This window comes from Rhinoraja longicauda, chromosome 31 (genome assembly GCF_053455715.1).
Source record: "Rhinoraja longicauda isolate Sanriku21f chromosome 31, sRhiLon1.1, whole genome shotgun sequence".
In the NCBI taxonomy this organism is placed as follows: domain Eukaryota; kingdom Metazoa; phylum Chordata; class Chondrichthyes; order Rajiformes; family Arhynchobatidae; genus Rhinoraja; species Rhinoraja longicauda.
Window position 1 is genome coordinate 13,454,501 of NC_135983.1, and position 12,387 is coordinate 13,466,887.

The 12,387-nt window shown below is 43.4% G+C and overlaps 1 protein-coding gene across 1 annotated transcript in view; it reads left to right on the plus strand.

Annotated features, from left to right (window-relative positions):
* The window catches only part of glipr2 (GLI pathogenesis-related 2), a 53,266-nt gene that overhangs the window by 1,462 nt on the left and 39,417 nt on the right, over positions 1-12,387 (plus strand). Inside the window, exon 2 of the mRNA XM_078426510.1 lies at positions 11,046-11,158. The gene's annotated coding sequence lies outside the window, so the exon portion shown is untranslated. The remainder of the gene's footprint in view (positions 1-11,045; positions 11,159-12,387) is intronic.

Here is a 12,387-nt window from a genome sequence, read left to right on the forward strand (position 1 = left end):
GGGAAGCAAAGGTTATTTGAAGTTACGCTGTCTCCCTCATGCCAGGGTCAACGATGTCTCCGATTGGGCTCCAGACATTCTTAAAGGGAAGGGTGAGCAGCCAGAGCTCGCGGTCCATGTTGGTTCAAACAACATACGTAGGATGAGAGTAGAGGACCTACAAAGGGAATTAGGTAGTTGGATAGAAAGTTATAAAGCAGAACGTCTCATGTTGTACCCTTGAGATTCTTCCCTGTGTCACGTGTGAGCAAGGCAAGAAATAGGGAGATGGCACAGTTGAATGTGAGGCTAAAGAGTTGATGGAGGAGAGAGGGCTTCATGTACCTGGATCATTGGACTCTCTTCAGGGCCTGTCCCACTTAGGCGATTTTAAGGCGACTGCCGGGGACTAGGCTGTCGCCGAATGTTTGCCGGGGTGTCGCGGGCATGATCGTGAGGAGTCTTCAATGAATCGTAACGGATCTCGGCGTGTCGCGGAAAAACTTTCCAGATAGAAATTTCTTGGCGACAGCTGGCATGTCGCCAGGTATCGTAGCTTATTGCGGGCGCTGTCGCATGCTGTTTCCAGGTTTGCTAGGTTGTCGCAGATGCATTTAGAAGCATGTAATATTAAATTAAGAAAAGGGATTTGAAGATACCAGAAGATAGTTTTGTTTAACCAATTTATTTACCGTCAGGACATTTGACAGGTAGATTGGAGGCAACAGTTTGACGCTCAGGTAAGCGTGGGGATTTCACGATGTTTCCGAAGACGGAGTAATCTTTTAGCCAGGTGCTAAAAGATACAGGTAACTTGTATCAACCTGACTCGGCATTGTCGTGGCCATTGTCGTGGGGTAAAAGAAAATTTCGGCGATCTGCTATGACTTTGGCGGTCGCCTTAAAAATCGCCTAAGTGGGCAGGCCCTTAAGGTTAAATTTGTGCTTTATTTATCTCTTTGCCCATTAGAGCACTTCACTCAGCTGATCTGGCAGGAGACCACAGATATGGGGATTGTAACATTTCGGCGATCTGCTACGACTTTGACAGTCGCCGGCAGTCGCCTTAAAAATCACGTAACTGTGACAAGTCCTTTCCAAGGGAGGTGGGATCTGTACAGGAAAGACAGTTTTGCACTAAACTGGAGGGGAACCAATATCTTCGCAGGGTGTTACTCGGGAGTGTCTCAACTAGAGTGGCAGGGCTGCACAAAACAGTGGAATAAGTCAGCAAGTGGAAGAATTGAGGGCAAGCTAGATGTTAGGTCAAGTTAATGTAATGGAATAAACAGGCAGTGCTGTGTTAATAACAATGGGAATGATTGGCTGAAGGGTATTTATTTCAATGCAAGAAATATTATGGGTAAAACAAATGAAGTGTAGAACCTGGAGTAGTCTGAGGATCTATAACTCGGTTAAAATTTATAAAATTATGAGGGGCGTAGATAGGGTGGATAGCCAGGATCTTTTACCCAGGGTGGAAATGTCAAACAAAAAGGGCATTGCTCAAGGTGAGAGGGGGAGTTTTCTTTCACAGAGACTACAGGGTGCCTGGAATTCAACAATTATTCCACAGTTTCTGTACTTTGGCAGCACAAGGTGCTCATCTAGATACTTCTGTAATGCATTGGACAAAAGGGAGGTAGAAATTGCCTTTAACAGGCAATTTCATGGAAGGCTGGGAAAGTACAAGGGACTGTGAAACAACAGACTATGTTCCTGGGGCACTCACGTGGGTTACAACTGCATATAGGGTGGGGTGGAGCTCCACTGCTTACAACATTAGCTGCAAGAGAGGTAAGGACGAGCAATTCAGCGTGAAATATGCATAGCGGAAAAACAAATAACGCATCAGAGGAATCTTCAAGTGCAGTAAGTTTGTAACGATGTTTCACTATATTGATGCTTTGTTATACAAGAGATTAATTGGAAATGACTTTATTATGAGATGTTTATAATGATAACATTTTTGTAGCAAAAGTAAGACAGGAGCTAATTGTAATAGGTTGAACTATAACATGGCATGCATTCATAACAGGAAATTTAACATTTTAAACATAGTTTATTAAAACTCATTTTGCAGCAGTTGTAGATTTTGTAGTATTGGAATCTAAACTGTCAGTTCACTGCAATGCTGATGTAATATTGCTTCCTTCGAGGTGCCGGAAGGCCTTTTAGGCGTGTCAACAAACTATGTGGTTTGTAAAAAAAAAATGTGCAAAGCATGTTCTTGAACAACCACAGAGGAATTCAGTCCAATGTCTAAGAAAGTACAGTTTTTTCCTCTCCAACCCCATAAAATGAATGAGCTGAAGATGTCCATTTACCTTCAGTAGGCAGTAGCTCTCACCAGTGGCAGTGTGGTCATAGCCCTTCCTGCTGCAAACCCCAGCTACCAGGCACCACCACATGGTACTCAGCATCCCCTTCCTGCACTGTGTTGACGTGACCATCACAAACTTGATTGAGCCTGTGTTGTGGTGGGGTTTGAGTGGTGGGAGAGGGCCATCAAATCACAGCCATTTAAAGACAATAAATGTGATGTTGGGGAAGGAATTGTAAAACAAAACTCAGAACCAGCACAGTGGCACAGCTGGTAGAGCTGCTGCCTCACAACGCCAGAGACCCGGGTTCTATCCTGACCTCACTTGCTGTCTGCATGGAGTTTGCATGTTCTCCCTATGACCACGTGAGTTTATTCCATGTGCTCCAGTTTCTTCCACATCTCAAAGACTCATGCTTTGTAGGTTGTGTAGGGAGGAACTGCAGATGCTGGTTTAAACCAAAGATAGACACAAAAAGCTGGAGTAATTCAGCGGGACAGGCAGCATCTCTGGAGAAGAGGAATGGGTGACGTTTCAGGTCGAGACCCTTCTTCACAAAGCCATAAATTAACTTTGTAAGTTAATTAGTCTGTAAAATTGCCCCTGATGTTTAGGCAGTGGGATAACATAGAACTAGTGTTGATGGTTGATTGAAGGTCGGCATGAACTTGGTGGGCTGAAGGGCCTGTTTCCACACTGTATCTCTAAACTAAACAGAACCGATAGAATCAATGCGGAAGATATATCAGAGAATGACAATCAGTCGATTAGTAATTGGAATTACAGCAAATAAAAAACAAGAATGTTGGTGATGCTGTAAAACTATAATAAAAACATTAAATACTGGGAACACTCCGTAGATTTCTTTCTGTTCATATCAGGACTGGTAATTTCTCGAGCTGTCCATCTGTGAATTTAGCCAAGTTTTTTCTCACTCTATTAGTTCTTCTTGACCTGCTGGTCATGTCCCATGGCCCCAGAGCAACATGTAGCACAGAGAAAGCAGCTAACCAGCCTTCCATCTATTGCATTCACCCATTGTCTCACCCTATTGGAGATAATCCCTGTTATCCCTCCCCCAACTTCTCTGCAACTGAAATCATTAACATACAATGTGAAGAGTAGCAGCCCCAACTCTCGGATGAAAATGCTCCATTTTGATGAAGGGTCATGGACCTGACACACTAACTCTGAACAGAATGGTCTCCATTTTCTTCTTATTCATGAGAGGAATGACAGGTTCCGGCGAGAGGAAGCAGATTAGGGATTCAGGAGCAAAATCCAGTGGGTGGTGAACGGTGACTTTGGGATGAAAGCGAGGTATTCATTTTAACGCAGCTTCCTGTCTGGCATTGAGCTGGAGAAACCATGTTACTCCGAGAGTATCCAGTAGTGAGAGTTGCTACAGCAACAGTCTCTACGTTACCCTGTACTGCTCCACTAACAGGGCATATCCAGGGAATTGGTTTGGCACCATGCCACAGCTGGCAGAATGAAGGGGAGATCTTGCCATAAATCTGTCAGAATTCTTCAAGGAAGATAATAGCTGGATAGACAAAGGAAAGTCGATGGATATTGTTTACTTGGATTTTCAGACGGCCTTTGATAAGGTGCCACATGTGAATCTGTTAAACAAGATGAGATCCCATTGTATTTGAGGGATGATACCAGTTTGGATATAAGATTGTTTGAATAGTAAAAGGCAAAGAGTGGGTATAAAGGGGGCTTTTTCTGGTTGACTGAAGTTGACTAATGGAGTTCTGCAGGGGTCGCTGTTGGGGCCTCTGCTCTTCACATTGTATGTTAATGATTTGGATGATGGAAATGATAGCTTTGTGGCCAGGTTTGCAGATGATACAAAGATAGGTGGAGGGGCAGGTAGTGTAGAGAAAGCAGGGAGTCTGCAGAAGGACTTGGACAGGTTGGGAGAGTGGGTAAAGAAGTGGCAGATGGAATACAGCCATAGCAAAGTGTGCGGTCATGCTCATTAACAGTAGGAATAAAGGTGTAGACTATTTTCTAAATAGTCAAGTCAAGTCAAGTCAATTTTATTTGTATAGCACATTTAAAAACAACCCACATTGACCAAAGTGCTGTACATCTGATTAGGTTCCAATGGGAAAAAAAAGAAACATACAGTAGCACGCAAACAGTTCACAGCGCCTCCTCAATGAGCCTCAAACGCTAGGGAGTAGAAATAGGTTTTGAGCCTGGACTTAAAGGAGTCGATGGAGGGGGCAGTTCTGATGGGGAGAGGGATGCTGTTCCACAGTCTAGGAGCTGCAACCGCAAAAGCGCGGTCACCCCTGAGCTTAAGCCTAGACCGCGGGGTTCATATTCAAATAGGGAGAGGATTCAGAAATCAGAGGTGCAAAGGGACTTGGGAGTGCTAGTGCAGAATTCCCAGAAGATTAATTTGCAAGTTAAATCGTTAGTAAGGAAGGCAAATGCAATTTTAACATTCATTTTGAGAGGACTAGAATATGAAACAGGGATGTAATGCTGAGACTTTATACGGCACTGGTCAGATCGCATTTGGAACATTGTGAGTAGTTTTGTGCCCCATATTTGAGGAGGGATGTGTTGGCATTGGATCCTGTTGATGATTGGGTTAACGTATGATGCGTTTTTGATGGCTCTGGGCACATACTTGCTGGAGTTTAGAAGGGTGAGGGGGGGAATCTCATTGAAACTTACCAAACAATGAAAGGCCTGAGAGATTGGAAGTGGAGAGGAAGTTTCCACCAGTGGGAGAGTCTTGGACTAGAGAGCACAGCTTCAGAATAAAAGGATGTACCTTTAGAAAGGGGATGAGGAAGAATTTTGTTCGTCAGAGTGCGATGAATCTGTGTAATTTATTGCTGGATGTGGGGGCCAAGTCGTTGGGTGTTTTTAAAGTGGAGATTGACAGGTTCTTGATTAGTGAGGGTGTGAAAGGTTGTGAGAAGATGGCAGGAAATTAGGGCTGAGAGGGAAAGAAAGATCAGCCATGATAGAACAATGTAGTAAACACGATGAGCCAAATGGCTTAATTCTGCTCCTATGACTAATGAACTTAAGTACATCATCTACCTCAAAGCGAATTCTGTAGAATTTCTGGAGCAACATGACAAAACACAGGCGAACAAAGTGATGCCGCAGGTAGAGCTGCTGCATCACAGCTCTAGGGTCGCAGGGTCAATCCTGACCTCGGATGCTATCTGTGGGGAGTTTTCACATTCTCCCTGTGCCACATGGGTTTTCTCCAGGTGCTCTGGTTTCTTGCCTCATTGTAAAAAGATGGCACTAGTTTAATTGACTGTTGTATTGATGAGGAGTTGAATAAGGATCAAATGGGAGTGGATAGGCAGAGGATGTTGTAAGTCGGCACAGTGGCACAGCTGATAGAATTGCTGCCAAGCAGCGCCTAAGAGCCGTGTTCAATCCTGACCTCGAACGCTGCCTGTGCAGAATTTGCATATTCTCCCTGTGACCACGTGGGTTTCCACCAGGTGCACTGGTTTCCTTCTACATCCCAAAAAAACGTGCGGGTTTGTAGATTAATTGGCCTCTGTAAATTGCCCCAAGTGCATAGGGAGTCAATGAGAAAGTGGAATAATATAGAACTAATGTGAACAGGTGATGAATGGTTGACATGGACTCAGTGGGCCGAAGGGCCTGTTTCAATGCTGTATCTCTAACATAAGGCGACAGGGAATGGGGCTGTTGGTGTCATTCTGCTGGGAGCCAGCATGGACATGATTGGCTGAATGGTCTCTTTCTGTGTCACTGAACACTAAAACCATGCAAAGACAGGAAATCTGAAATAAAATCAAAAAATCATAGATGTACTCAGCAGATCAGGAAGCAGTTATAGAGAATGAGTTCCTGTGAAACCCGTACAGCTTTGCTCATGTGTGACTCAACTTCTTCCGGCCGCAGTATTATTAGAAGAGAGAGCAATGCGTGATCAGATATTGCACTGATGTATATCGGTCTAGATTATCCTCAAGTCATCAGGGTGAGGTTTGAATAGTCATTTTTAAGCTTAGAGGAAAAGTGCTCTGATGGTTCACATCTTCAGTAAAGTTGAGGGGGAGTCACTGAATGAAGGCTTTCAGCACTGCAGCTGGTTTTATGGAAGGATCTCAGTCCCTAGGACTGTACAACTTCAGATAGGAACAAGGAAATAGGATCTGAAATATATGAACCATCATTTGACATGGGTAAGGTGCCAGAAGACTGGAGGGTGCTGATGTCATGCGCCTCTATATTTACGAAGGGCTGCAAGTTAAAGCCTAGGATCTATAGACCAGTGAGCCTGTGGTTGGCAAGTTAATGGCGATGGATTCTTGAGGGATAAGATATATATACATTTTGATTATAAAGGGGCTGATTAGGGATAGTCAACATGGTTTTATACGTGGAAGATCATGTCTTCTGAATCTAATGAGATTTTTGAAGAAGTAACGAAGAAACTAAACTAGGGCAAAGCTGTAAATGTATACAAGGACTTCAGCAAGGCATTTGATAAGGTTCCACATGGTAGGCTGCTCTGGAAGGTTAGACGCATGGGATCCAGGGAGAGCTAGCCGACTGGATAGAGAATTGGCTTCATGGAAGGAAGCAGAGGGTGATGGTGGAAGGGTGTTTTTTGTGCTGAAGGGCAGTGACTAGTGCAGTGACTTGGGGATCAGTGCTGGGCCCATTGCTATATGTGGTTTATATCAACAATTTGGATGAGAATGTACAAGGCATGGTGAGTAAGTTTGCAGATGCCACTAAAGTGGGTGGTATTGTAGATAGTGAAGATGGTTATCAAAAATGACAGCAGCACTTGATCTGTTGGGCAAGTGGGCTGAGGAAAGTTTGATGAAGTTTAATGCAGATAAGTGCGAGGTGTTGCTTTTTGGGAAGTCAAACCAGGGTAGGACATTCACAGTGAATGATTGGGCCCTGGAGAGTGTAGAGCAGAGGGATCTAGGAGTGTAGGCATGTAGTTCCCTGAAAATGGCATCACAGGTAGATAGGATGGTCAAGAAGGCTTGTGGCACATTGGCCTTCTTCAGTCAGGGTACGAAGTACAGAAGTTGGATTGTTATGTTACGGTTGTACAGGACATTGTTGAGGCCTAACTGTGTTTAATTTTGGTCAACATTCCAGAGGAAATATGTTGTTAAACTGGTAAAAGTGCAGAGAAGATTTACGAAAATATTGCTGAGAATCGAGGGCCTGAACTATAGGGAGAGGTTGGGCAGGCTAGGATCTTATAGAAGTGTATAAGATCATGAGGGGAATAGATCAGGTAAATGCACAGTCGTTTACCCAGAGAAGGGGAATCAAGAACTAGATGACATAGGTTTAAGATGAGAAGGGAGAGATTCAATTGGAACCTGACACAGAGGGTGGTGGGTATATGGAACGAACTGACAGGGGTGGTAGTTGAGGCAGGTAGTATAACAACATTTCAAAGAAATTTAGACAAGTACATGGATAGGAAAGGTTTAGAGGGACGTGGGCCAAATGTAGGATTAGTATAGATGGGGCATTGTGGTCGGAATGTGCAAGTTGGGGCGATGAGATTGTTTCTGTGCGGTGTAATACTATGACTTTATATGACAAATATTAAGAAAATCAAAGAATATAGGACAGTACAGGAAAGTGACACAGAGATTAAGATCAACCATGACCATGAAACAGTAGAATAGACATGAAAGCTTGAACGGCTTATTTGTGTTAATATCGTGTTTCTCTGGTTAATGGTGTTTGCAGCATTTTAGTCTTGCCTTTGGTATGCATTTACTGTGCTCTTCTATTGTTGAGGATATAATTGGAGCCATTCATTTCTGTTTAATGTCTAATTGTTTTCCGGCATTCACTGTTGAATGTAGCAGGTCTGCCTGAGCAGGTTTACCTTCCTGATTCAGTTCATGGTTTTTGTGATCAGTCTAGCAATAGCTGAATGTGATTTTGTTGTTCTAATGTTTGTTATAATATGCACAAGTTCAGTGAGGTATGATTACAGTGAAAGTCTTGTTTGCAGCTGCATCGTTGGCATAGGGGGAATGGTATTGGTTTTGATTTATTATTATCACGCAGACAGTGAAAAGCTTTGTTTGTGTGCAGCTCAGTCCAATCATACTATACTATCAAGCCATTACAGAAGTACAACAGGTGGTGCAAAGAGAAAAATATTAGAGTGCAGAATATAGTGTCACAGCATTATAATATTACAGTTACAGAGAAAGTGAAGTTAAAAAAGTGCAAGGGCGCAGTGAGGTAGGTAGGTGCGAGATCATTGCAATCCAATGTTGTGGTGATAGACAAATTGAAGAGGATCCAGTCATTTCAAAGACAAGAGTTGATTTGTGCCACTACCAACCCTTTGATGCTTTCCAATGCATTGGGTGTAAGTGCTACCAGATGGTAGTCATTGAGGCACATGTATAACAGATGCCCTTTTGAAGCAGGTGGGAACCTAAGACCGCAGAGGTGAGAGGTTGAAGATGTCCTTGAATAATCCAACCAGTTAGACAATACTGAATCTATAGCACTTCCTGGGTTGGACACTGCATGGATTCATCCTCTTGAACAAAGCTCTAATGTCGGCCTCAGAGACTGAGGCCACAGGGTCGCCAGGGGCTGTGAGGACTCATTTATGTGTGTTATTCTCCCTTTTAAAGCATGCATTGAAGGCATTGAGATAATTGAGCTCAAACTTGAATTGTTTACTCTAGAATGTCAGAGACCGAGGGTCGATCTGAGTTTTACAAAATTATGGGAGGCATAGATAGTGTAAACAGTCAGAACCTTTGTCCCAGGTTGGAAATGTCAAAGACTAAAGGAATAGCTTTAAGGTGAGAGGGACAAAATTTAAAAGATATGTACAAGGCATGTTATTTTGCACAGAGAGTGCTGGGCGCCTGGAATGTGCTGCCAGGGCTTTTAGATAAGCACAAGGATATGCAGGTAATGGATGAACATGGATCACATGCAGGCAGAGATTAGTTTAAACCTACATCATGCTCGGCATGGACATCGTGGGCCTTGGGACCTGTTCCTGTGCTCTACTGTTCCTGTGCTCTACTGTTCTATGTTCTAAGTGATACATTATTGCCACTTATGCCACCCTATTTCACCTTGTAAGAGGTGATAACATGCCAGCCCATCCATAACTGTCGAGCGCCCATTTCAATGATGGTCTTCATTTGTAGGTGAACCTGGAGATGTTTCTCATGTGATCTTCTTCACTCCTCACTGCACAATGGTTAGCTGCCCTCTAACCACACCCACCCCTCTCCTCCCCTTCATCCAGATGATAATGGCTGAGTGAGGGATAGATCAGATCACCAGATTATGGCAGAATACAAGTCCGCTGTTACTAAATCCACACTGCCTTTTGGATAAACAATTTTGGTTGGACTATCTCAACAAAGGCTGCATGGTCGTCATTCCCACCAATACTGCTGTCTGCAAGAGGTATATTGGTGAGAATGAGATCAAAGGGTCTTCTCTTTTCTTATTGGATCACTGACCGTCTGCTATGGGCCAATCTGGCAGTTCTACCCTTCACCATTCAGCCAGTTTCGTCAGTGGTAGTGCCATCAACTCTATTCTCTGTCCTTTCTACTCACAATATTTCTTTCAAGTAGTGTTGAAGATGGAGGAGTTCTGATTCATCAGACATGAGAGGGCAATAAGTGGCCATCAATTGTGGAGGGTGGGCGGTAAGTTTCCAAGTCCATGTTTGATTCATTGTCTTGAGATTTCATGTCATGTGGAGTCAAGGCTGAGGATGTGCTCAGAGCCGTGTACCAACGTATCACCTTTCCTGTCAGCCCTGTTCTACCAGCAAGAGAGCACACACAACGCACTTGGAGTGGAGGAGCCCGGGATGTTGCCTAAAGATACAATTCTGTGACCATAGCGATTAAGTTGCTGGTTAACCCATTTCAGCATAAGTGCTCAGATATTTACAAGTATTTTGTAGCATTGACATGGCTACATGTGTCTTTTAAAGTCAGTGCAAAAGAGATGCAGCAAGGAAACACGTCCTCTCGCCCAAGCCTGCCAACCATCTATTTATACAAATCCTCCATAACCAATTTTATTCTTCCCATATTCCCGTCAACTGTCCATAGTGTATGGGGGGGGGGGGCAATTGACCCAAGCTGCTCGCTTTTGGGATGTTGCACGAAACTAGAGCATTCAGTGGGAAACTGAGAAAATCAAAGGTAAAACCTGCAAACTGTCTTGATGGCATCGGAGGTCAGGATTGAACCTGGGTCTCTGGAGCTGTGAGTTAGCAGCTCCTTCCTTTGGAGATGAGGATGGTGTTAATGATGGTGTTATAAATTTCCGAGGAAAAGATTAACATACAAAAAGAAAACATACAAATGTTTGATTGCAACCTGAAGTGCCAGTGATTAGAAACTATTGTTATTTACATTTCCAAGTAAAGTCAACATAAGTTCATGTGACATTGTTTTTTCCAGTGTTAATTTCTCCAATTTCTGGGCACTAGAGTATACTGGTAGCAAACTCATACATGCAAAGGACCAATGAAGTTGTGTAACTGAATTCTGCTGGTAAGATTTCTGTCGCAAACACAGCCGAGCCAACTGAAGCTTGATTCTCTGTGGTTAAAGTGGGTTGAGAAATTTTGCTTTGCTCTTGCACTTCTTGCCTCAACCAGTCTTTTGTTAGAACCTCCCTTACACATTTTTTTTTGTTTGTTTCATTTCCCCCTCAAAAACCTGCCAGATCAGTAAACTGTGTCTTCTCTGTGCTACACGGTTGCTCAGCTCTGAACTCGTTCACGCGACTGTAACGCATCAAAGCACAACCTCCTACACCTGCTCTTCATGTTAACACCGGTAAGTCGCTTTACTTATACTTCACATTATCATATCATATATATCATATATATACAGCGCGGAAACAGGCCTTTTCGGCCCACCAAGTCCGCGCCGCCCAGCGATCCCCGCACACTAACACTATTAACACTATCCTACACACTAGGGACAATTTTTACATTTACCCAGCCAATTTACCTACATACACATTGAATTAACGTCTGTAAAAAACAATCTAGACATGGAGATGAATTTATAGAACAAAAGACGCCATTCTGTGAGACATCATCTGGAGTGTCCGTTCCTAGTTGGGATTCACTTGTAGTAAAGAGTCAGTTAGGTAAATGATCCCTCGTTGAGTTGTCAGAATTGAGGAACTAAATTGTCTAGGTTTAGAGCAAAGAGGAAGCAGAATATGCTGGGGATGCCCAGGCAACTTGAAAGTACATCTAGAGCAGCAACACGCTGAGGCCCAGGAGGTGGTTGCCCCTCGGTGCAGCAACCCTCTGGCATACGTTGACTGTGATGCAGAGTGTGCAGTCTTAATGTTCCAACCGCACTAATTTCAGACTGAGACACAGCAAATGCCTGCTTGAATAAATCTGCTTGGTTCCTGAGGTCCGAAGGATCAGAGAAGAAATTTCCAGATCTTGTTCCTCCTCACTGAATTATAGTCATAGAATCAAGTTAAATAGAAACAGGCCCTTCGGCCCATCGTATCAATTCTGATCAAAGACCAAAATGCTGGAGTAACTCAGCCAGACAGGCAGCATCTCTGGATAGAAGGAATGGGTGACATTTCGGGTCGACAGTTCAGACAGTAACTCTGAGTTACTCCAGCATTTTGTGTCTATCTTCGGTGTAAACCAGCATCTGCAGTTCCTTCCTACACATACCAACTCTGACCATCGAGTTTCTAGTTACACTAATCCCACTTCCCTGCAGCCTTTTGATGCTTTAGTGGTTCAAGTGCTCAAAAGATGTTACTTAAATGCACAAGTGTATTTTATTCTTAACCAATGCCCTCAACTTTTAAACACCACTGCCACATGATCTCACCTTGGTATTTCTGTCCTTGCACTCTCACCCACTTGCTTCAAAAGAATCCACTTCCTTTGTCTTAAATATAATCACTCTTATTTCTGCCCAAAACTTCCTGAATCTCAGAGTCCTGCAATCTCTCACTGTGTAGATAATATATTTGTATTACTTTAATAATTGCTGTAATGACTGCCGTACCTGTAATAATT